This window comes from Dipodomys ordii, unplaced genomic scaffold (assembly GCF_000151885.1).
Source record: "Dipodomys ordii isolate 6190 unplaced genomic scaffold, Dord_2.0 Scaffold65, whole genome shotgun sequence".
Lineage (NCBI taxonomy): Eukaryota > Metazoa > Chordata > Mammalia > Rodentia > Heteromyidae > Dipodomys > Dipodomys ordii.
This window is the reverse complement of record NW_012267281.1, coordinates 11,968,337-11,991,104: the sequence shown is the minus strand read 5'-3', so window position 1 is coordinate 11,991,104 and position 22,768 is coordinate 11,968,337.

The window sequence follows — 22,768 nt, the reverse complement described above, 5'->3', positions numbered from 1 at the left end:
AGTAGTCAAGTTATTTTTCCCTCCTCCTGCTTTTGTGAGATGGTATGCACCCAATGATTTCACTGCCCAATTTCTATTGCTTGGTGAAGCCAAGTAAGACTCATGTAGAACACATTATAGATTTCATCATATTACTGTACTAATAAAACTGAAGGCTTCAACTAGCTTTAAATTCCAGGGACAGACCCCTTGACAGATGGATCTAAACGTAGCCCTAAGGAGTGAGAGGAACCAGATTTTCCCCACGCCTATGACCACAGTTCTGCTTCTGTTTTCCTTACTAGTCTTAGGAGTGTTTGCTTAAAGGATGGGCTCAGCTGCATAAAAGCCACTATCGGAGAGAATTTGATCTCTGAAGTTAAACACATTTTATCCGATGCCTTTTTCCCCCTGTGTCCATCAATCTGCTAAGGAAGAGTGGTTGACAGTTCATCAGTGGGTGGCAGGACCAAATGAAAGGTTCTGATCAAACTGTAATAAACTCACAAAGATTTTCATTTTGAAAAAGTGCATGTGCATGCTAGAGAAAAACCTACATATAAATATAAAAGAGACAGTCCTCTTTTCCACATTTGTAAGGCTAACTCCTAGTTTCCTTCCATTCCCATGCCTTTTGTTGCTTTATATCTTACAACAATTTCTTGATTTGTATTAACATTAGCATCCTTGTATCTGTAGCTTATTTTCTGTGTCAGTTTCACTTTGCATTGGTAAATCCTTGTTTAATGTATTGCTCTTTACTAAAGCATCAGAACATGATTTTGAGATCCAGAAAGGATAAACTAACTTTGAATCAAACTTTTAATGAAGCTTACTTTTGTTAAACTTTGAAAAAAATCTCTCAAAGTCCAAAATTTCATTTTATTTTTCAGTAAATATTTGTTGTACTTTTACTGGTAATCCCATAGTCTTAGGTGTTTAAAAAGAGAAAAAATAAAGAAAAGAAAAAGGAAAATAAACTCCAAAACTCAAAACTCTAAGGAGACTTAAAATTAAAAAAGGAACACAACTAGAACCAAATTACACCTAGAATCTCAGTTTCATCAGGATCAAGCACTTAGGATCACACGATTTTTGAGTCCAAAACATAGTTTGAGTGCTGACTGCACAGTTTACTAGATATCTGTGTTCATAAGCAAGTGACTTAATCCTCTAAAAAAAAAATTAAGAAAAGCACTGTTTCCCAGGTTTGGAGTGAAGATCCAATGAAATGATTCATACAAAAAGGGTTTTCTGTACTATCCTGGACTAAACACATGGTGGTTAGATTGGCTTCAGGACAGATTCTCCCTAAAGAAAGGAGACTTCTACGTGCCAGTAGTCACCCAGCAGGGATTCTTTGCAGGCGCCTTTTGAAGGCTGATAAGCATCTCCAACAGCTGCATAAGAGAATACAAGGACCAGGCTAGAGGGCAAGGGGCATGACCCTTGCCCTTTTGCTCTCTGCTCAAAGGACATCTGCCAAGGATCCCCTGGAGGGAAATATAACTCTAAGGAGGGAGGCCCAGGGAACATTTTTAAGGGATTCTAACATATTCTTTTACAGATTTCTGCCTTTGCCCATATTGGATTTTTCTTACTTGTTCCATCACCTGCTTGATTTAACGTTCTCAAATATTCAGTCCAGGCATTCTTTTCTCTGAAAGTCCATTTGGATTCTCCAAAATTGTTCAGGTTCAAGTCTCTTTGCATAGCATGCATTCCTTTCAAGCTCTCATCCAAATCTGTTTCCTTTTCCACAAAATTCCTTAAATCAAGAATCATGTGTTATTCATATCTGATCTCTGAAGTTTATTCTACTCAGCAATTTCTCAGAGACAATTGCTAAAGATACTCTCCTTTGCAACAGATGGTTTCTGGTACAGTCCCTGACGAAACTGTAAGGAAATCTCCCAGGATAATTCTTAAATTAAAGATTCTTTGCTCTCTGCAATTTTGATTCTGTACTTTTAAATTAAGACCCTAAGGACTACATAAAACATTTTAAAATGGTAACAACTGTAAAACTCTTCAAGTTATTCAAAGCAGTTTATCCAGGGACTAACATTTAGGTCCTCTGAATTCAACCACTGTGATTATTTTCTTGGGAACTAAATATGGAAACAACAATTGTATTCAAACATTTACAAATGCCTTCTAGAATGGCTTCATTTAATAGTATTTCTTTAACTTCAGTGTTTTATTTCTGCAGTTGGCTACTATTTTAAAAATTGAGTACACATATCAATTTCATGAAAAGAGCTTACTCTGTCTTTGTTTAAAACTTCTGAAGAGCTACTTAGTATAGATTTCAAATATCTAACAATGGTGGTTGGAAAAGCTATACAAATCCACTTACAAATGCGACCTAGAAATTCATTTTCAAAATAACTACATAAATGTTAGAGAAGATCATGAATCTTTTTCTTCTGAAAAGGATCTCCTGAAAAGTACTGACTGCTTTTCTACTGAATTTCTGGCATTTTTATAGAAGAATAAGGAGATGGTTCAATGAAAGTGATAACCAATCTTACAACAATAAAGAAGCCAAAGAACAAAATTTCACACTGAGAATGCTGACAGGCAAAGTTAATTTTCATCAATCATGTTAGTTTTGAAAACAGATAAATATATGGGGTACAACATTTAATAAAGTGACTCAGAAAAATTCTGCTACATGACATAAAGTGAAATAAATATCGTCCCTTTATATTACTTGTTTCTATTGTATGCTTTAGACATGTTTTTTATGATTGCTACTATAACTTAAAATCATAGCTCTCTTTTGAAGCTAAAAGGAAATATCCTGAAAATATGACACATTGTGCTAGTAGAAGATTTGATTTTTTTTTGAAGTGACTATATGGTGAAAATAGTTGTTGGTGTTTTGATTTAGTTTCAAATCCAATTACAAAAGAACATTAGTGAAGTTTCAGAAAATGATTCTGTTTGAAAACAATAGAACGTCTTTTGATAATTTTATTTGGATTTTCCATCTTAGAAAGTAAGTAATGCCATTCATGTCATTTTGCAGTCTCACTTCATAAACATTGGGATTGAAATGATTAGTTTAAAATTTAACTTTTAAAAATGCACATTTGTACAAACTGAAACTTAAATAAATCTTTTAAAAAGAAAAAGGACAGCTTCCTTGGTGTGCGTAAAGATAGCCCATGCAACAGATGGCTGCTGTCTGTTCTTGTTCAGCCCTTTTCCCACTTAGATTTTCTGTAGCATTCAAAGTAGTTCTTCATTTGAGAGCAAATAATTAGAAAAAGGAATATTAAGATACAAAGTAAAAGAATTACTTCCATGGCAAGCAGAAGGTTCTTGGCATGACAAAAATAAGTGGTGTAAGTAGCTCAGGAAATATTGCATTATATCATTGCTCATGACTCAAAATGTGCCTGAGATGAGAGTAATGGAGAATTAGAGGTAGAAAGGAACCAATACCCTTTCCAGTTTTTGGATGTGACCCAACCTAGGGTAAAGTGGAAAGGTGCGGCAAAGGCATTTGAAGCCCTTCTCTTGCCCCTTGATTACCAGAACCTGTCCCCTAATTACCCTTATTAAGGCATTAGCTAATAACTACTTCAGGAATACAATGAATTAACCCCAACAAATAAGTTCATAAATTAGTTGGAGACAAATATGTTATCTCCCTCTTGCTCATTAAAGGCCATAAGAGCTGTCCAGTTGTTTCATTCTCTGAAACTAAGTATTATCCTGAAAATATGCTTCCCCAAACTAATTCTTAAAGAGAAATGGTTCAAAATCCAACAAGAGAACTCTGATGTCAAGTCCGTGGCCCTTTTCCAATCCAAGGGGCTGCCGTAGAGACCTCTACCCTCTCCTCATTTCTCACCAGGCTGGTGACCACCAATTCTGCCTCCCTGTGATGCTTAAATCCTCCAAGATATTTTCATGACACTGTAATGTGACTGGCATGGTGAGATTGCTCATCACATGTGACATCCTTGTTAAAAATAAATGACATTTGTTAAGGCATGCTAGCAAAGAAAATTTTTTTCAGAACCATTGTGATAGCTGCAAGGAACACTGCAATGAGACCACAGATATATCATGAGCAAGTGAGCATTTATAGCCTAGGAGCAGGGAGAGAGTCAGAGGATAGAAAATTACTAAGTGGAAACCTTGAGCATAAAGATTCTGGCTAAACTGACCTAACAGGATTCTTGCTGAAGACAGACCAGGATAATCACCTGGGGAAGATTATGGTGGGGGAAGAGGGTGAAGAATCTGATCAGATATCAAAGGTGATCAGATATGGAAGAAAGAAAGGAATCTTGTTTAACTGCTTTCTTAAAACTATTTTTTACAAGGAAGTATATTGATAGGCCTAAGTGAAGCTTGGCAAGTCTGTTTAATGATTAGTTAAGTAAAAAATGAAGAGTACATATATTCTCTATATAGATATAGATACATAGTATATTTAGATATTGCGATATCTAGATATTTGGATATCTAGATAGATAGCTAGGTAGATCCAATTTTACAATTACTCTGATAATAATTTTACCTGAAGATATAAAGGAATGGCATTTTATTTGGAACAATGGAGCCCACATTCTGAAAACAGAATTTTGTTGTTGTTGTTGGTCATGGGGCTTGAACTCTGGGCTTGGGTGCTGTCCCTGAGCTCTTCACCTCAAGGTTAGTGCTCTACTGCTTTGAACCACTGCTCCACTTCCGGTTTTCTGGTGGTTAATTGGAGGTAAGATTCTCATGGACTATCCTGCCCAGGCTGGCTTTGAACCGCGATCCTCAGAGCTCAGCCTCTTAATTAGTTAGGATTACAGGCAGGAGCCACCAGAGCTCAGCTTGATAACAGAATTTTTGATCACACTATTCTTTAACCAATTCTTGGTTTCTGTATCTGATGCATATATATTTCCCTAATATACATAATACATTATACATTATATAATATATATTTCCCTAATATATAATATATTATATAATAGATATATTTCCCTAATAATTTATATTTCCCCTAACTTCAAAAGAGAAAAAAACAACAAACAAAGCTTGCAATTCAAAACTCAATTATGAAATTCAAGACTTGAGTTGAAGACTGTAAATGTTACATACATTTTGCCTTCCTATTTACATCCATAGCTAGTACAATTTAGGAAATCAAGAATTACAAGGATATTTAATACACATTTATGTTTTCATGATAAAAACTTGCATTGTAAACCTCCTCATAAATAAAATAATATATTATATCCTTCTAAAATTATATTTAATCTTTTAATAGGATATTACTAGAAGTAAAACATCCAAATTTGTTCTTCAGAACTACATAGAACTAAGATTTATTCCTGAGACTTACAAGTACGTTAATCAATAAAATGGAAGAATGCCATTAATTTCTGGTTCAAAAACACATTTTACTATAACATAATCATGAACTGTTATGTAATGTTAATGTTATGAATAATCAACAACGTATGACTGTTCTTCCCATACAGACATTAGTGTCCTAAATGTGCATCCAGGAAGCCCTAAAAATAAAAAAATAAAATAAAATCATGAAGTCAAATAAGTATGCTTATGGCACTATCTCATTCTCCTCTTAACAAACTATTTCCAGTACCCAAGCACTCCTTTAGCTCAAGGCACATATAATACGCTCAGACACTGAATTTCAAGATGATAGAATGAACATCCATGCCTCCTTTCTTTCCCCTGACTTTTTCAATCTTTTCAGAACTACTGATAATGGTATATAGAATGCATATACCCACACACCACACCTTTACATTTTGCAATCTATTCCTTTCCTACTAACACTAGCTTGACAAGAAACATTTACACTAATTTTGTATATTATCTGGGATTTCATTTATTCATTTTCATATATATTAATTTCATATTCTTCCAAATGCACACACACACACACACACATACATACATATGGTATTTTTTCCATCTTCCTAAAACTCTCCAGTTTTTCAGTAACATAAATCATCATTGAAATGACCATAACTCATGCCTAGTACTCTAGTACTTACCACTGGTTGTGTTAGTCAGCTTTCACTGTCATAAACAATATCCGATATAATTATAATCCAATGGAAATGCTATTAAATACTGTAAATATTCACCCACTCTCAAGTGGCTTTCCTGAGAGAGAACTCAACACTTTCAGACTAGAAAGGGCCTAAGAAGGCAAAACATGACAGTGATGAGTTCTGAGTAAATTCAGTGATGCCATTACAATTGTCTAAACAAGAATGTAATAGCTCTCCAACATTACAAGTTCAGCAGCAATCAGGCCACACTGATGGCCCCTAAAGATTCATATGCCCAATATCCTCCAAGATTCAGCAGTAACCTTTGAATTGACTTGGAAAGAGGTACACATATGTCCAACAATGGTAGCTGCTCTGTTTGAAGCACAGGATCCTTTACTTTGTGTCTAGTCTCTCAATGTGTTATGAGGTCAAAAATGATGAGAACCATGGCAGTAAGAATGCTGTTGCTCAGGGCTCAATCTTGATCAGCTGTTTGGTTAAAATCAATTTGTTTAGCAACTCCTATCAGGGGCACCTGGATAATGTTTCAGACAGCCAGATCCTTTGCCAGAGAGAACATTAGGCAAAAAACATTATGACATAGATTATTGTCATATATTCAATCTTTTAAGTTTCCAAAGATATCCATGGATTCAAGTTCTCTTCAAAGGATATTGATTTGTAAAACTGTCGAAATAAAGAATCAAGTAAAATGCCAAGTGTGATACAGAGTATATTTAATACACAGAAAAATTAATAATGTGCAAAGTTTCATTGATACTGAAGCCTGAATAATCCTAAGAATATATAGAAGTTTTTCTGGACTTCCAGAGAAATTGTTTTGCATCTACCTGGATTGTTCCCAGACACATTAATCCATTCACAACAGTTTGCTCACAAGAAACATAGGTTAAACATTTGTTGACTTTCAAAATCATTATCAAAAGTAAACTCCAAGTGGTTGCTCTCTTCCTTCTCACAGTATAGAGTGTATAATAACCCACTAAATCATCCTATTATTCATCCCTAGCTGCACATGGCATCCTTAATAACTTGGTTGTCCAAAATAAACAAAACACAAACTCAAAGGCAAAAAAAAGGTTAAATGTCAGTGTCTTGATTTCTTATATTTGGATAAGTGATAATAAGTGTTGGAATATGTGTATCAAATTTGAAAACCAAGGCAAATTTTTCAAAAGCATTTCTCAGAGGAAGAATGAGGTCAGCACTGGAGTCATTGCAATGTTGGCTTCCCAGTCAGTTCTAGTCATCACAATTAGCCACAGAATGCAGGATAGACATGTACAGAGAGGATATTAAATGGTCATCATGGTCTGGTGAAGGACAGAGTGAGAAATAACCATTTAGTGCCTATGAACTTCACTCTGTGGTTGGAAAACAAGACATGGGACTGAATAATAATGTGCACCTTACAGTATACATTTTAAATAGATATATTAACAACTTCTAGGTTATAAATGAATTTATAATGGTGCTAAAAATCGGTTGGAAGTAACTAATGACTTGGACAACTAGCTTTACTAGCTTTATCATATGAGCATAATAGCCATGTTGAGGAAAACTGGCCACATATGTTGTAAAAAAAATTAAATTGAGGACATTGTGCCCATTCCGGGGGTGGTGTGTGCTGGATGAGGTAGAAGTGATATATGGTGAAATGAGGCTAAGACTATATGGAAGAAACCATGAGTAGATACACATATTAGATAAAGAGCAAAACTGGACCTTCATATTTTACTTTGCACCCAGACACTTCACTATACTTAAAAACATTCCAATAGCTATAGTTCAGTTGAAGTGGTTGACAAAACTGAGCAAGTGTAATGAAGTTAGTCATCAGATTAAACACTTGCCCTATCTTTTTACATTTCAGTTAACCATGGGATGGAATAATACTCTCACTTGTGATATATGGAATTTGCATAACTGCATCTGTTTTCTCAAATCTTAAACCCAAGTTACAGCACTTGGAGGTTTATGTTTTATGCTGCCTTCATTACAAAGCAGGGGTATGGTATGTTATTAATTTGAATGATTCTGTCTGATATGTAGCACTATCAATGAATATCAATCCTGTGGGATACTCAACATTGCTTTTCTAAGAGTGAAAGTCAATGAAGTTGTGTAACTGGTGAGTGTGCTGAGTGTTCTATAAATATTAATAGAATTGAAAGCAAACACAGAGACCAAGGATGCCTCGAAGTAACAAGTCCTAGTTGAATTAGGATCACCCTCTTCAGTGTTACAGTATAGAAACATTCTAGCCTAAAGAAGCTCTCTTTTTAGTCCGTTCTATCAAGATATGTTAACTCTGGGAAGCCATCTAGGGATATTATAATTTTTGAGACCATCTGTCTGAATGAGCTTTATTTAAATGAATGAAATTACAATGGTGCTACAAAATTAGTTGGCAGCAAATGATGATTTGGACAACTAGTTTTATCATCCTCTCCATTTCTAGAATAATTTTCATGCTTAAATACCTGGTTAGAGTCATTATACCATAAGGTCTTTTCCCTTATTATATTATGGGATTCCCAAAGACAAGGAAATATGTCTTATTTAAATTTCCAGTCCCAGGAGCTGCATACAGAGTCAGTCAGAACTAAAAAGCTACTTCTTACCAATACATGACACTTAATCAGCAAGCTTACAATGTAGACATTTGTTGGCTATGAGGGGGGAAAACTTCATAAAGAGTAACAAATAGCCTATTCCCTACTTACTGACATATCATGAAATAGGATGAGGCTTCAGTTTCTGTAGATTTTTCTGACTAACAAGGAGAAGGCAGATTAGAAGAATTTGAAGAATATTCTACAAATGTTAAGATAACCTCTCATCCAGATTATAAGAGCTAATTTTCTGTTTGCTCAGAATTCTTTCATCAAAAGTTGCATATAGGTACCAGATCCCAAATCAACTTTAGAAACACACTTTCTTATTTGTAGGTAACTGATTTTAATATTGCAATATCTTAGTTATGACTGACCCTGTTTTTACCATGTTTCTTTTCCATAAATTAACCATAGATAATAGTTTGAAAGTTTTGGCTTAAAGACATCCCAGATACTGTTTTTTGTTACAACGCATGACGGAAAACACACAAGACAGACCATTCATACTGCAGAGATTCCTGACAATCCCATCCTCCTTTCTACCCTCACAATAAGTCCAATATCAGGCTTTGAAGACCTCAAGTGGCTAAACAGTGTATGCAATCTAAGTTAATTAAGCATAGGTTCCCATCTTTTAATGCCATAAATATGACAAAAATACAACCTGGCTTAATGGTATCTTAAAATAATACATTGGGGAAAAATCCAACATAAAGCCCAATACTTTTTTGAGCAATTATCTGTGCAAAGCAGAGGTAAATAATACAAATAATGATAGTGATATTATCACAAATAGACTTTGCTAAAGGCTATATGCCAAGCATTGTAATAAAGATTTTTAAATACACTAGTACATTTTCACTTCATCCTTCCTATGTAGCTAATATTAGTAGCCACATTTACAGTTTGAGAAAGCAAGGCAGCCAGTGGCTCATGCCTGTATTCCTAGCTACTCAGGAGGCTGAGATCTAAGGATTATAGTGCAAAGCCAGCCCAGGCAGGAAAGTCTGTCTGTGAGACTCTGATCTCCAATTAACCACCAGAAAACTGCAAGTGGGTCTGTGGCTCAAAGTGGTAAGCACTAACTAGCTTTGAGGAAAAACAAAACAAAACAAAACTCAGGGACAGCACCAGGCTCTGAGTCCAAGCCCAAAGACTAAAAAAAAAAAAAAAAAAAGAAAAGAAAAGAAAGCAAGGCAGAGAGGATTGTCCAAAATTTATTCAGGCAGTAAATGGGGGAGAAAAGATTGAAGCTGAGGTAGCCCATACTCCCACACTAGACAACAACTCCTGGAGCTCATCAGAGCTGTCTGCGCTTCAACACATTTAAGTCCAGGACTGTGTGAATAGTATGCCTTTATGTGACTTAATATTTATAAAATACATAAAGGTTGGACTTTGTAGAAAGCAGTAAAAATTTCTATAAAACTGGAACTAAGGAACATACCAATCTGTCTCTTTTGCTCTTCTCACACCCATCCTGATGCCCCTCTCAACTTAGTAGTTACAACTTTGGTGGTGGTGGAGGGATAGGAAACAAAGGAGGAGGCAACAATGCTTGATAAGAAATGTACTCATTATCTTGCCCATGTAATTGTAACCCCTCTATACGGTATTTTCACAATTAAAAAAATGAAAAAGAAAAAAAGAAATGTACTCATAAAAAATACTAATATCACTTGAAAAAAATTAATTCTTGTCCTCTTCTCCTCTCTAATTCTAAGCCTTAACCAGTTGGAAACTGGTAAAAATGTGCATAATGATGCCCTCTGAATGATCATTGTGAAATGACTTCCCTCAGTAATGTTAGATTTATCTGATGATTTTAATACCCTTCATTCTAAGATGCTATTATCCTGAGTGCATGCAGGGGACAGTACACTTAGTCATAAGTGATGGATGAATTCATTATCTCCAGCCAATTTTAATGGGTCATCTAAAAAGGAAATCACCAGTCAGTTTGGCTATCTGAACATTGCTACCTCAAGTATCTTATTAAGCCAAATATAAAAAAAGGATGGCTTTTCATTTTCCTGTCAGACAAAGGTCACCTATCAGGAGCTTGAAAGACATTCCAGTTTATTTCCCTTTGGCCTAAAAAAATAAGTAGTGTGAAATTTTTTATCTCTTTCCATTGTGCACTAAGTGTTTCAGAATTATGTGCCCAACTAAGAGGAAAGGTATTTTGCAGGAATTCAGAATGAGGAGCTTTCTGTGCAGAGAAACACAAGTTGGCATTAATGTATTCCTTGGGTGACATTTTTACTCTAATGGCAGTATTCAAAGGTATGGCTTCAGCACATCATTAAGAGCTGGAAGCAAATACTTGGATAGAATATAACCAAGTACATGGGGAGGTAACACTGTTTGGCTTCTAGCTTTAGACACTAAATATTCAATACACACAGCAATACTGTTACTCATGCCTCAATCTATCTTTGTTCTTGGTTGGGAAATCCTCATGTGTTCTTTTGGAAGTGACCATTTTTCATTTGATTCAACTTGAACTTTGTCTCTCTGACCTGATTCTGAGTGTCTGTAGCTACTGCATAAAAAAATCTGGCAAATAGGTTTAAGAAAAAACATCAGAATATTTTGGCTACTAGCTAAATTTTCCATACCAAGTAAAATGAATAGAGATTATTTAATGAGTTTATATATTAAAGAAATATTATATGTTGTAAAAAATATAGATAATTCTTGTTAGCAAGTTGCTGAATTGTACAATGGCACAAAGAAAATTAAAATTTAAGGTAATAGGGCTGGGAAGGTGGCTCAATGGTAGAGTGCTTGCTTTGCATGCATGAGGCCCTGGGTTCGATTCCTCAGCACCACATAAGTAAAAAGGAAAAAGCCAGAAGTGGCACTGTGGCTCAAGTGGTAGAGCGCTAGCCTTGAGCTGAAGAGCTGAGGGACAGCACCCAGGCCCAGAGTTCAGGCCCCACGACCTGACCCCCCCCAAAAAAATTTAAGGTAATAAATATGTTCTGATGCCACAATATTATACAAAATAATTAGAACAAATATTGAGACTAGTCTGGTATTCCTAGGTAGAACCCAAATAGAAATGACTGCGCAAATGTTTAGGAATTAGTGGCAATTGATCTTATTGCTCTTTAATGTAGCTCATATTTGTAATGTTCTTCATTAAGAAGGGAACCTTGTGATTATTTGATGTAGTGGGTCTAGTAGCAAAGTGTTAATTCAAAATAAAGTTTTAAATGAAACCTCCATGAACTATGTAAAATCAGAGCCACTTTGAAGAAAGTGATCATTTGAGAAAGAAGTCTTAGAACAGTCATTTCTATCTATAGAAGATATTCATGGACCAATATTGAACATTAGCATTCTACAGGTCTGGCTAAAATCAATGAACACACCTAACAATCTGAAGAAGTAGACATAACATTATTCTTCAATGATACCTGTTAAAATTCATCATTTTGTAACTTCCTGAAAAACAAATCTATACCTTGCCTTTTCTATAGACAAATAGGTGACATGGAGTTTCTTTGAGGCATTAGCTTAAAGTTTAGCTTTTTAAAATGGATTTCAAAAGTCATCAGATTTATTCTCAAATAACAGTCATCAAATGATCACATTTATGACTGTTATTTTAGTTATAAAAAATTTCTTGTTGTGTAGTTATAAAACTAAATGTATTTATTCTCAATTATAATAAATAATTGCCCATGGAAATAAACAAAAGTAAAAATAAATTGTATTAGGCTTGATTTTTTTCCTTTAATAGCCTTAAAAATAAGTATGTAAATATTAGCCTATTCCTTTCATTAAGGTTTCTTAGGCAATGTTCTGGGTGACCCTCCATGCTCTTTTTTTTTTGTTGTTGGTTGTAGGGCCCGGGTACTGTCCCTCAGCTCTTCAGCTCAAGGCTAACACTCTACCACTTGAGCCACAGTGCCACTTCTGGCTTTTTCCTGCTTATGTGGTGCTGAGGAATCAAACCCAGGGACTCATGCATGCAAGGCAAGCATTCTACCACTGAGCTGAGCCACCCACCTTCCCAGCCCCTTTCCATGCTTATTTTAACATAGAAGACAAGCTCAGTCAATAGAATGCAATGGCTACATTTATTTTTTGATAGTTAATTGAATTAATGGAGATATATAGTTGTTTGCTTTTCATTCAATTGAAAACCAGAGTATTTTTCCAGATTTAAAGTATAGGTAAAGAATGACACTAATGATATACTAAATTGCTTCAAAATTATAAAAGACACAGAAAATACTATTTAGAATGAGGATCTTTCTCCTTTTTTTCTCCAATAATGAAAACTACTACCTTTTTACAATGAATTCCTTAGGAACTCACCAATATAAAAGCTGAAGCAAAATCACATTCTGTTTTCCAAGCTTCCAGTTATCTATTAGTATTGAAATGTATCTTAGACCTCATTCCTAAGAAGGATAAACTGTCCATAATAATTAAAAATACTTGCTATACTATAACTTACTAAAATAAAATTTTAACAGAAGTTACCAAAGATTTTAAACAGATGTAATTTAGTTCTACCATATCCTATGTTTATGAATATGGCCAAAAAATGCTAAGAGAAGGTTTTAAGAAGTAGCAGATAACACAAGTCCATCTGCTTATGTCATCTGCTACTCTTTATGTCACATGGAAAGATTATAAAAGGAAAATCAGATTCACATAGCATCTATCTAAGGATATTCTATAATCAAATTCTTGAAGGATTTGTTAAATTTCCTTTTTTTCGTTCTTTTAATTCACCTGATTATTTTAACAAATAATTCCTTGTTGAAAACAATTTTCATGTTTTTCACTAATCCAGGTTAATGTGTTCTAATAAATTTTATAAAGTTTTATTGTCTTTCAATATTTATAAGAACATACCAGTTTGAATTAGTCTTCTATTTTTCATAATTTTAAACTTAATATTAGCCTGTCATAATCCACAGATGATTAAAAGTATAAAGCAAGAGTTCTTACCACTCTAATTTAGAACCACAACAACTTGTCTTTTACCCAAAACTTTCTAAATTTTTTCCCAGACTACACCTGCAAACTTTTTCTCTCCAGTACAAGCCAGGTCCTACCTAGACACACCTCATTGTGTAGGGTACACTGTAACACCTGAGATGCCATTCTCCTCTCTGTCCTCCATTAAGGTACCTGAGCATTCACCAGATTCAGGAGGCAGCAAAGCCAGGAGATGGTGCATTGAACACACCACACTGGAGGAGGTCAGTAGTTCGGAGTCTGTATGGAGTCACCTTGTCTTTCATGAGCCTCAAGTGTGCGTATCAAACTGACGATGCATTGTGTGAAACGGGAGGACCTTTCTTATAGAAGAAGCCTTCTATCTATTGAAAGTCAAGGGGACAATACCAATAAAACCAAGGAGAAACAGATAACTTGCCTAAATATACAACAGGCTTTAGGGTGTCTCTTTTTTCTTTTTATGTTTTCTTTCTGTCATTCTTTTTCTTTCCTCTGTCCTCCTCTTTTCCTTTTTTCACACATTTTCTTCTGTATATTCATCCAATAAATACCCACTTAGTGATGCCGATGCTGTGTAAAGCATTGTGCTAGACACAAGTATAAGGTAATAAACAAGACATGTGCAGTCCCTTCTCTCTTCCACTTATAGCACTTTCTATGTATCATTGAAAAGAGAAGTCAAACAAATAATTACTGCAATAGAAAGAATTAAAATTGAGGAAGATGAGAATTTGATGGTATCAATAATAGAATCCCTAATATAGCATGCAAGACCACTTTGCAGAATTGATTCCTGTGCTGAAATCTAAATGTAAAGGCATTGGACTGGATGATACAGATGGCAGTGGGTCAAGGAGTAGAAGAGGCAACGTTACAGGCCAAGGATTCTGCCAGAAAGCATAAAACAGAGAGGAAAAAGAGTGAGGGAAAGAGAAAAGATAGAGTTGATAGGTACCAGAAACAGATAAGAAATGTACTCGTTACCTTGCTCATGAAACTGTAACCCTTCTGTACAGTAGTTTCACAATAAAAAACTTATTAAAAAATAAAAATAAATCTTCAACTGGCAAGAACTTAGAGTACTCTAAACATTATATGAACACAGAAGCTCCAGGTAGAGTAGAAAGTACAAGGCCTTTACGAGGTCGAAAAGAAAACTAATGGAATTAACTTCATCCAAAAAAAGGAACACCTTTGTGAATGTGACAAGAGAAAGAGAGAAAGAAAGATTTGTAGATTTGAGAGTGGAGAGTAGAAAAGGTATCTCTCTTGGGAACTTTTAAAATATTTTTTAATGAGATGGGGTGAGGTCATTTTTTGAGCGAGGGGGAGGAGATTGAAATAATTATTGTGGAGTATAGGTGTAGGAGCCAGTTGGGAAATATATTAAAGTTACCAGTGAGAGTTGGGAGCCCAGGTGAGGTGAAGACTATAAATTAATAATGGTATAAATCTTCTTGGTTATGTAATTTTCTCCAGCAAGTCTTATCAGGCAGGATAGTGTGACTGAGGAGGCAGAAGTTAGATTCATCCAGGAATAATGTCTTGCTAAACTAGTGTGATTTAAAAAAAAAGAGGCCAGAACAACTAGTAGGAAAACAACTGAAATGATAATCAAGATAATTACATGGAGAAATAAAAGAGGGCTGGTGAATCAATTGGCTAAAGAACTAATGTAATTAGATAAGCAGATAATTCTTGTTGCCAAGAGACATACATTCTTACCCTAGAAGGAATAAAACAAACAAATAAAACAGTGAACAGTGAAAATGGTAATAAACACCATGGATTTAAAAAGTAAGAGATAAAGAGGGCTAGCTACTTTATAGTGATGATGTCTCCATCATTTAAGCTGAATTTATAGAGTGGTGATTAGAGTCCTAACCTATAAATCCTTGGAGAACCTAGATGTAAATTTAAAGACTGTGATAAGTGTATATTTGCCCTTATGCTCTATGGCAGTATAAACAAATTGTATTTGTTGACTATTTACTACCCACCACCTGTTTTTGGAAGTGAAGTTTTATTGAAATCCAACCACATTCTTTTGTTTTCATACTGTCTATGATTGCTTTCACACCACAACAGCCAAGACAAATAGGTATGACAAGAATCACATGGGCTACAAAGCTGAAAAAGTTTATTACCTGACACTTTACATAAAAAGCATTACAGTTTCTTTACACACTTTTCCTGTTGGGTTGCTGGATTCTACCAGATATTAATCATTTCTTTACACAAAGAACTCAAAACAAAAGTACCACCTGCTGCCAGCTCTCTCAGATCCTATGTTGCCTAAGTCCTATGTTGTCATCTTTTCAGATAGAATATAGAGGGGGGGGAGTTTTTCAGCACAATATTCAAGGTCCTCTACAACATAATTTCAACAAATTTTCAGCATGGCTTTAGTTATCTTCTACTCCATTCAATTAGAGCAGCCATTGTACTGAAACTTATGATGCATTCTAATCTTTGTATTGTTCTTTTAGCAGTTCGACTTAGTTAGACTATGCTGTTCATATAACCCCTTAAACTGTATTGCTTTGTGCTTCTGATAGGTTTTTCAATTCCTTTGAGTATATTTAATTTCATCATACAGTATGTTAGTCTGCATTCCCCGAGAATAGCACATTAAGATAAGATGAAACATGCACAGGTTTTTATTAGGGGAAATGCCTGCAAAGGAAAAAGGAAACTAGCTGAGGAAGCTGGAAGCATCATCCAAAGACAATGCAAAAAGAAGAGAATAAAGAAGGCTGGGTGCTGTTACTGACAGAGGCATGCCCACAAATACATACTCAAACATAGGCTTCTTCCAGCCAAAGCTGACTATCTTAAGCATCTCAGAGGTCTCAAAATTAGACCTATCTTAGTATCTCAGCTCTGCTCAGTTTCTGACTAAGAACAGCTTTCAGGAAGTGCGGACTTGGTGCACATTTGGCCAGGACAGATCTCAGAGGTGAGACAGAAGTCTTCATAAAATTCACTGCTTATGGAGGTATATCTTTTGTCTGCCATTAAGAAGTTAGTAATAACCTCTGTAAAGACAGATGTATGCCCAATATACTTTTTCATCCACAGCAATTAGCAAATTGACACATTCAAAGGCATACATAGATATATAAGATAATTCATCTATTGAAAGAGTTCCCATATCCATGTATATGATATCCATTATATACTCATATATGCATATATAACTACAAATAAATAGCTCACTAGATATTGTTCAAGTATTTAGTTTTAGGTGCAACTTAATTGTTTTGCTAAAATGGAGGAAAACTTCAAGTAGGATTATAGTCCTTCTGCTTGTAAACTTAAATTATTCACTAAGTATTTTCGTGTGTGTAGCATATCCTAAAATTCCTCCCAATTTCTTTTTAAAAAAGATTTTATCATGAAAATACTGTACAGAGCGGTTACAGTTACATGAGCAAGGTAATGAGTACATTTCTTATCAACCCATTGTTGCCTCCTCCTTTGTTTTTCCCCTACCATCCGTTCCCTCCCCCTCCAAATTTCTTTATAGCTAGACAATCCAGCAAACCAAAAACATTTCATCTATATGGACTAAAAAAGCTTCCTTGATTGTTAGCAAGAATTGTTTACCATATCAAATATATACTTTCAAAGAACAACAGAATGCAAAAGAATATTACATCTTATTTGTGATATTTCAGTAAAAAAACATAATCCTTGAAACATAGATAATATGGCAAGTTTTCCTTATTGTTTTAAATTTTGCAGTTGTGTGTTCCTTCTTTTTACTTAATCTATATGTAGAGGTCATGACAATATCACTTAGATTCTTACTGCCTACTTCCCACACTTTCATTAAACTAATTATCTTAAAATATAATTAGCTAATTACTGAAAAAGGCAGATAATGATTGTGAATGGAATGTAAGATAAGCATTAATGAACAACAACACGATCCAAATATTCTAGTCAGGGAGAAGACATCAGAGTTGGCAGAAAGACGAAGAATATTCAATAACCTTTTGATCAGTTACACTTGAATCAGAACTAACAATGCTACACTGTGTTATTGCAACTGGGTAGGAGTCCAAGTCCTCAATTTTTAAATTCTAACAAAGCTGCTTTACATTTCAGCGATGTTGAATAATGTACTAAAGTACCCTAGTGCAGACTGAGTGCAATTTGTCAACTGGACTTTGTACTCTTTCTTGTTTTGGCCTGCTTAGAAAGGATTATGTGGAAAAGACTTGTTTTCATTTGCAGCTATTGTCAAAGTAACAGAATTTATTATAATTGAGTTAAAATATGTTTTTGGAAGGGCCGATAATATTCAAATTGTCCACAATATGGTTAAGGTAGATTTCTTTGAAAAAATTTTTAAAAGACTAAATTGGAAATAGATTTTAATTTTCTAGCTCAAGATCATAACCCATTTTAAATAAAAATACAATAGGATATCTAGTCAGACTGGTTATCTGCCCCGAATAATTGAAGCCATGCGATTGCGGACTCTTTTAAAATGTGATTTTGACTAAAATATAATATGGAACTAATGTAACTGGTAACATAGATAAAATCTCTGTAGGAATCAACAAATTCATCTAGAGAAGAAACAAGCCTAGAGTAAGACCAACCAGGAGACCTTACCTCTTCTTTCACTGCATGAGTAGCTGGGTGGTATGTTCCTAAAACTACCTGCACAGTGTATTTATCATATTACTCCACAACAATTTGCTTCCCCAAATTCCCCATTAGAGACTGAATTGCTTTTGAGAGCACAGCTTTAGATGAACTCACCATTCTTTCTACTGCCTAATATCTAATTGACCATCAATACATATTAGTTGATTTAAAATGTAAACAGTGCAGAAGAACATTGAGACTAATTTAATTCAGTGCATTAGTTATTAATGTCATACACTGACTGCATGGTGCTGGCTACAAATGAAGGAGAAACTGTAGGTATCATCTAGGAATAGGTAATATTCTTGGAATGAAGTATCTGAGCATGTATAATCTTGGAAAAATAAGAAAGCCACTCATGAAATATTAATAAACTAACAAAAACAGTAGTAAACTTTCTGTTGTAGTGAGTGCTATACAGAATAAATGCTGACAGAGTTCAGAACCCATTTTTTTAATGGAAGAAAGTAAGTCTGACATATAGAAACTGGGATCTGCAACTGTCTGGAGTAGATGATTCATGATTAGGAGTAAGGATGGAGATACAAGGTTGGAAATAAAGGTGAAGACTCCTTGATTCTTTTCTGAAAAGTGTGAACCATATATTAGGAAACTCATTGAACTGAATCCAAAGATCTTGCTACAGACTTTACTTTTCTCTAGTTTGTCCTGAAACTGAGTCAAGGAAGAATGCTTTTCTCACTTCAGAATTTAAGCTAAACTAAACAGCCATTGAGACTCCAAGGTATTGGCGAGATAGGATTTTAAGAACATATGTTAGATAGGAGGGTGTGACACGAAGGTTGGAAGGTTCCCATAACAATGGATAGAAATGGCCAAGTTAAGATTTGCAATAGTTTACCAAAATCCTCAAGGATGAACTTCTGGAATTGTATGTAACAGAGAGAATAGAAAGGGAGAATAGAAAAGGTAAAATGACTGTATGAACACTGATTAAAAAATATTATCATTTTAACCCATGTGACTAGATATTACAGTCTAATTGGAAAAAATCTGTATTTTATTTTTACATATTTTTATTGTGAAAATACTGTGCAGAGGGGCTACAGTTACATGAGTAAGGTAATGAGTATACATTTCCTATCGAGCATTGTTGCCTCCTTGTTTTTCCCCTACCATCCTTACCCTCTCCACCTCCCCAACTCCTCCCTCCTCCCCCACAAGTTGAAAGTTCGTGTTCAACATAGTGTCTTGTACATCTCATTGTTATAATGGGTCAACCTGTATCCTTATTTAAGCAAAATCTGTATTTTAAACACAGTGTAAATACAAGCAAATAAATGTTTGCTTTGGCTCTAGCCAACCTCAGTCTTTCTTCCACTGAAAAAGCTGTCCTGGAGTTTTAGCCTTAAGTTTGACAATCCAAATTCCTAGACCCTGAACTTGCTAGGAATCTTTAATATCTACTCCTGTTGCTGCTCCCTTCCACATTATCATCATCAACTCTCCTCTTCTTCATATACCTTTTCTTCCATTACAGTCTGATTTTCCGAAGAGCATCTCTTTCTTTGAAACCTTTCTGCCATTTTAGATATCCATTCTCAAGGTATTGAAACCCAACTGAAAAGTATGTTTTCTTGTGGAAATCCTGATGGTTTAATACTTAATGCTCTAGTGAACTTTGCCTGGTCATCACAACCATCTTTGAGATGCCATATTATTTTTCTCTTGCTGAGGAACAAATTGCCACATAAAATGAATACCTATTTATTACCTTTGGTGAAAATCTGGTTTATCTCTCTACTCAGAAGCTCACAGAGATCAAATCAAGATGTTGTCTAAATTGAGTGTTCATCAGAAAGTTATAGGGAGAAATTTTCAGTTCTAGGCTGTGGAGGATTGTGGATGGATTCTTTGTTTCTAGGAATGAGGTCCATGTTGACTTTGTGGTTATCAGCCTAGGATTACTCTCAGTTCTTACAGAACTTACGTATTTGTGCCCACATGTCTCTCCATCTCTTCGCTACCTCAAAACTAAATATAGAAAATCTTTCTCATCATCAATTCCTCCTCATATTTTCACTATTCTGGCTTTTCTGTCCCTCATCCCTGAGCCTCAGTCTAAGAGGCTGATATAATTAACTTGGTCCCATTGGCACAGTCTCCTTTGTCGTCACTGACTTGGGTCATATAATGGAACCAACCCTAGACATGAAATTCTTGGTAGTAATCTCTATCCTGTTACTGGAGAAGTTACTTTTTCTTTTCAGTACTGGGAATTAAACTAAGTCTCATACCTACTAGGCAAGTGCTCTGCCACTTTGTGGGCTTTATTTTTGTATTTTGCTTTTTCAGATGGTCTGCCTTAGTCTACCAGGTAGGTTTCAAACTCTTGATCCTCTTGCCTCTGCCTAATATCACTAGTTGCTTTGATTATAGTTGCACACCACTATGTATGACTTCTTTCTCCAGAGTAGTGCAGATGTAGTGCAGTGTAGTGCAGTGTACCATGTCATGTGACCTGGAGGGTATACTTTCTATGAGTCCTCCCTCATATGGTACCAAACACTAAAGACAGTATCACCATATAAAATCAGAATGATCAATCTTTCTATATTATTTTTGCCAGTTGTAGGGTTTGAACTCAAGACCTGGGCACTGTCCCTGAGTTTCTTTTGCTCAAGGCTAGTGCTCTACCACTTGAGCCACAACGCCACTTCCAGCTTTTTCTGTTTATGTGGTACTTAGGAATCGAACCCATTGCTTCATGCATGCAAGGCAAGGCCTCTACCACTAAGCCATATTCCCAGCCCTCAATCTTTCTATATTTTATACCCTGGTTCCTTCTCTTCAGCACTATTTTTTTGTACTTTGAGGCCATAATTAGGTAAGATAAAAATCATTTAAACATGGGCTCTTTCATACCACTGCAGCTGACCTAATGACTGCTGAAGTTACTACCTGATGAAGAGGAGGGTAGTGTATAGAGTGTGGACACTATGGATGAAGAGATGATTCATGACCAAGTAAGACAGAGAAGAGTGGTACGAGATTTTGTCACATTATTCAGAATATGACTATTGGTAAATAGTTTAAGAGCCTTGAATTGTGTGTGTTTCTAGAAGTTTCTACTTAGTACTTTTAGGTCAAAGGCTACTGAAATTGCAGGAAGTGAAATCTTACATAAGGGGAGATACTGTATTCACCATCTCAGAAATATCACATTATCTATATTAGAGAGCACCGAATATCAAAGGCAATCCTAGCATTCTGCCTGCCACTAAGATGTACATGAAACTCAAAGCCGTCCTAAATATTTTCAGCTATTTCATCGAAGCTCTGCTGTATTCATGGAGTTCGTTAATGAGATAACTTACTTTGAAATTTAAGGACATAGGCTGCCTTTTCTAAAGCAGAGCTGCGGTGCTGCCTCTTATTTCATATATGATGCTAATCAAGGCTCACATTGCTCTCTCAAATTCAGTTTACTCATCAGCAAAATATGGAGTAAAAGAATTTGTTTAATATATTACAGAGCAAATGAAATAATTCATATTAAGCTGTATCACAAATGGGCAGATTCCTAGATTACAAATAATGGTCTTTGTTTCTTCTAAATGAGATTATTATATGTCTCCATTCTTTCTAACACACACCATGTGTAGAACATACTGGCAATGGTGTGAATGTTTCTCTTTCATCCAAAAGTAATCTACTCCACCCATACTCATAGGTATATACTATGTAGGAAGAGCCAGGTTTGTGCAACATGCCAGGTACAGAATAGAATGTAAGATACACATGGTTCTTGGTTTGTTTTGTTTTGTTTTGAAGCATAAGAACTAGCAAATGATAACGATATGGAAATCAGCAATAAAAGTTCAGTATGCATACTCTCATGTAGAAATTGTGTGGCGTGATTTAGGAATATAATGGATAGCTTCTTTTGAAAGGTCAAAAAATTGGTCCTATATAAGTGGGAATATATAAGTTAAATTCTGTAAATATTTGTTAATAAGCCTGAAAGCATGTTATTAATAAATATTTATAATAATCTGTCCTGTCTATAATAAAAACAAGTAACAGGTCTTTTATTGCCTGAAAAACCAAAAAAAAATCATTGGATAACTCAAAATATGAGAAAAGAATACAATATTAAGGGGTTGGATTGGTATAGATAGCTATAGAGATTGCTTTACCATTTCCATGTAAAAAATGTGAGAAAATTCAAATAGTTTTAAATATCACTGATTTAGGTAAATAAAACATCTCCAAATCATTGCTGTGCCAAAAAATTATGTGCATTTTAACTTCTTTTTCTTTCAGAATTAACAATATTTTGAGTTATTTTAAAGGTGAAGAAAGAAGTTATACATATTGTAGCTATTTTTTTTCCTTTGCATCACATCATGTTGTGTGCCTCTGAGTCAATTTCATTCAGTAAATTATTATGATGTGTGTTCCACTCACATCAAGTTTAATAAATCAGGACACCCCATG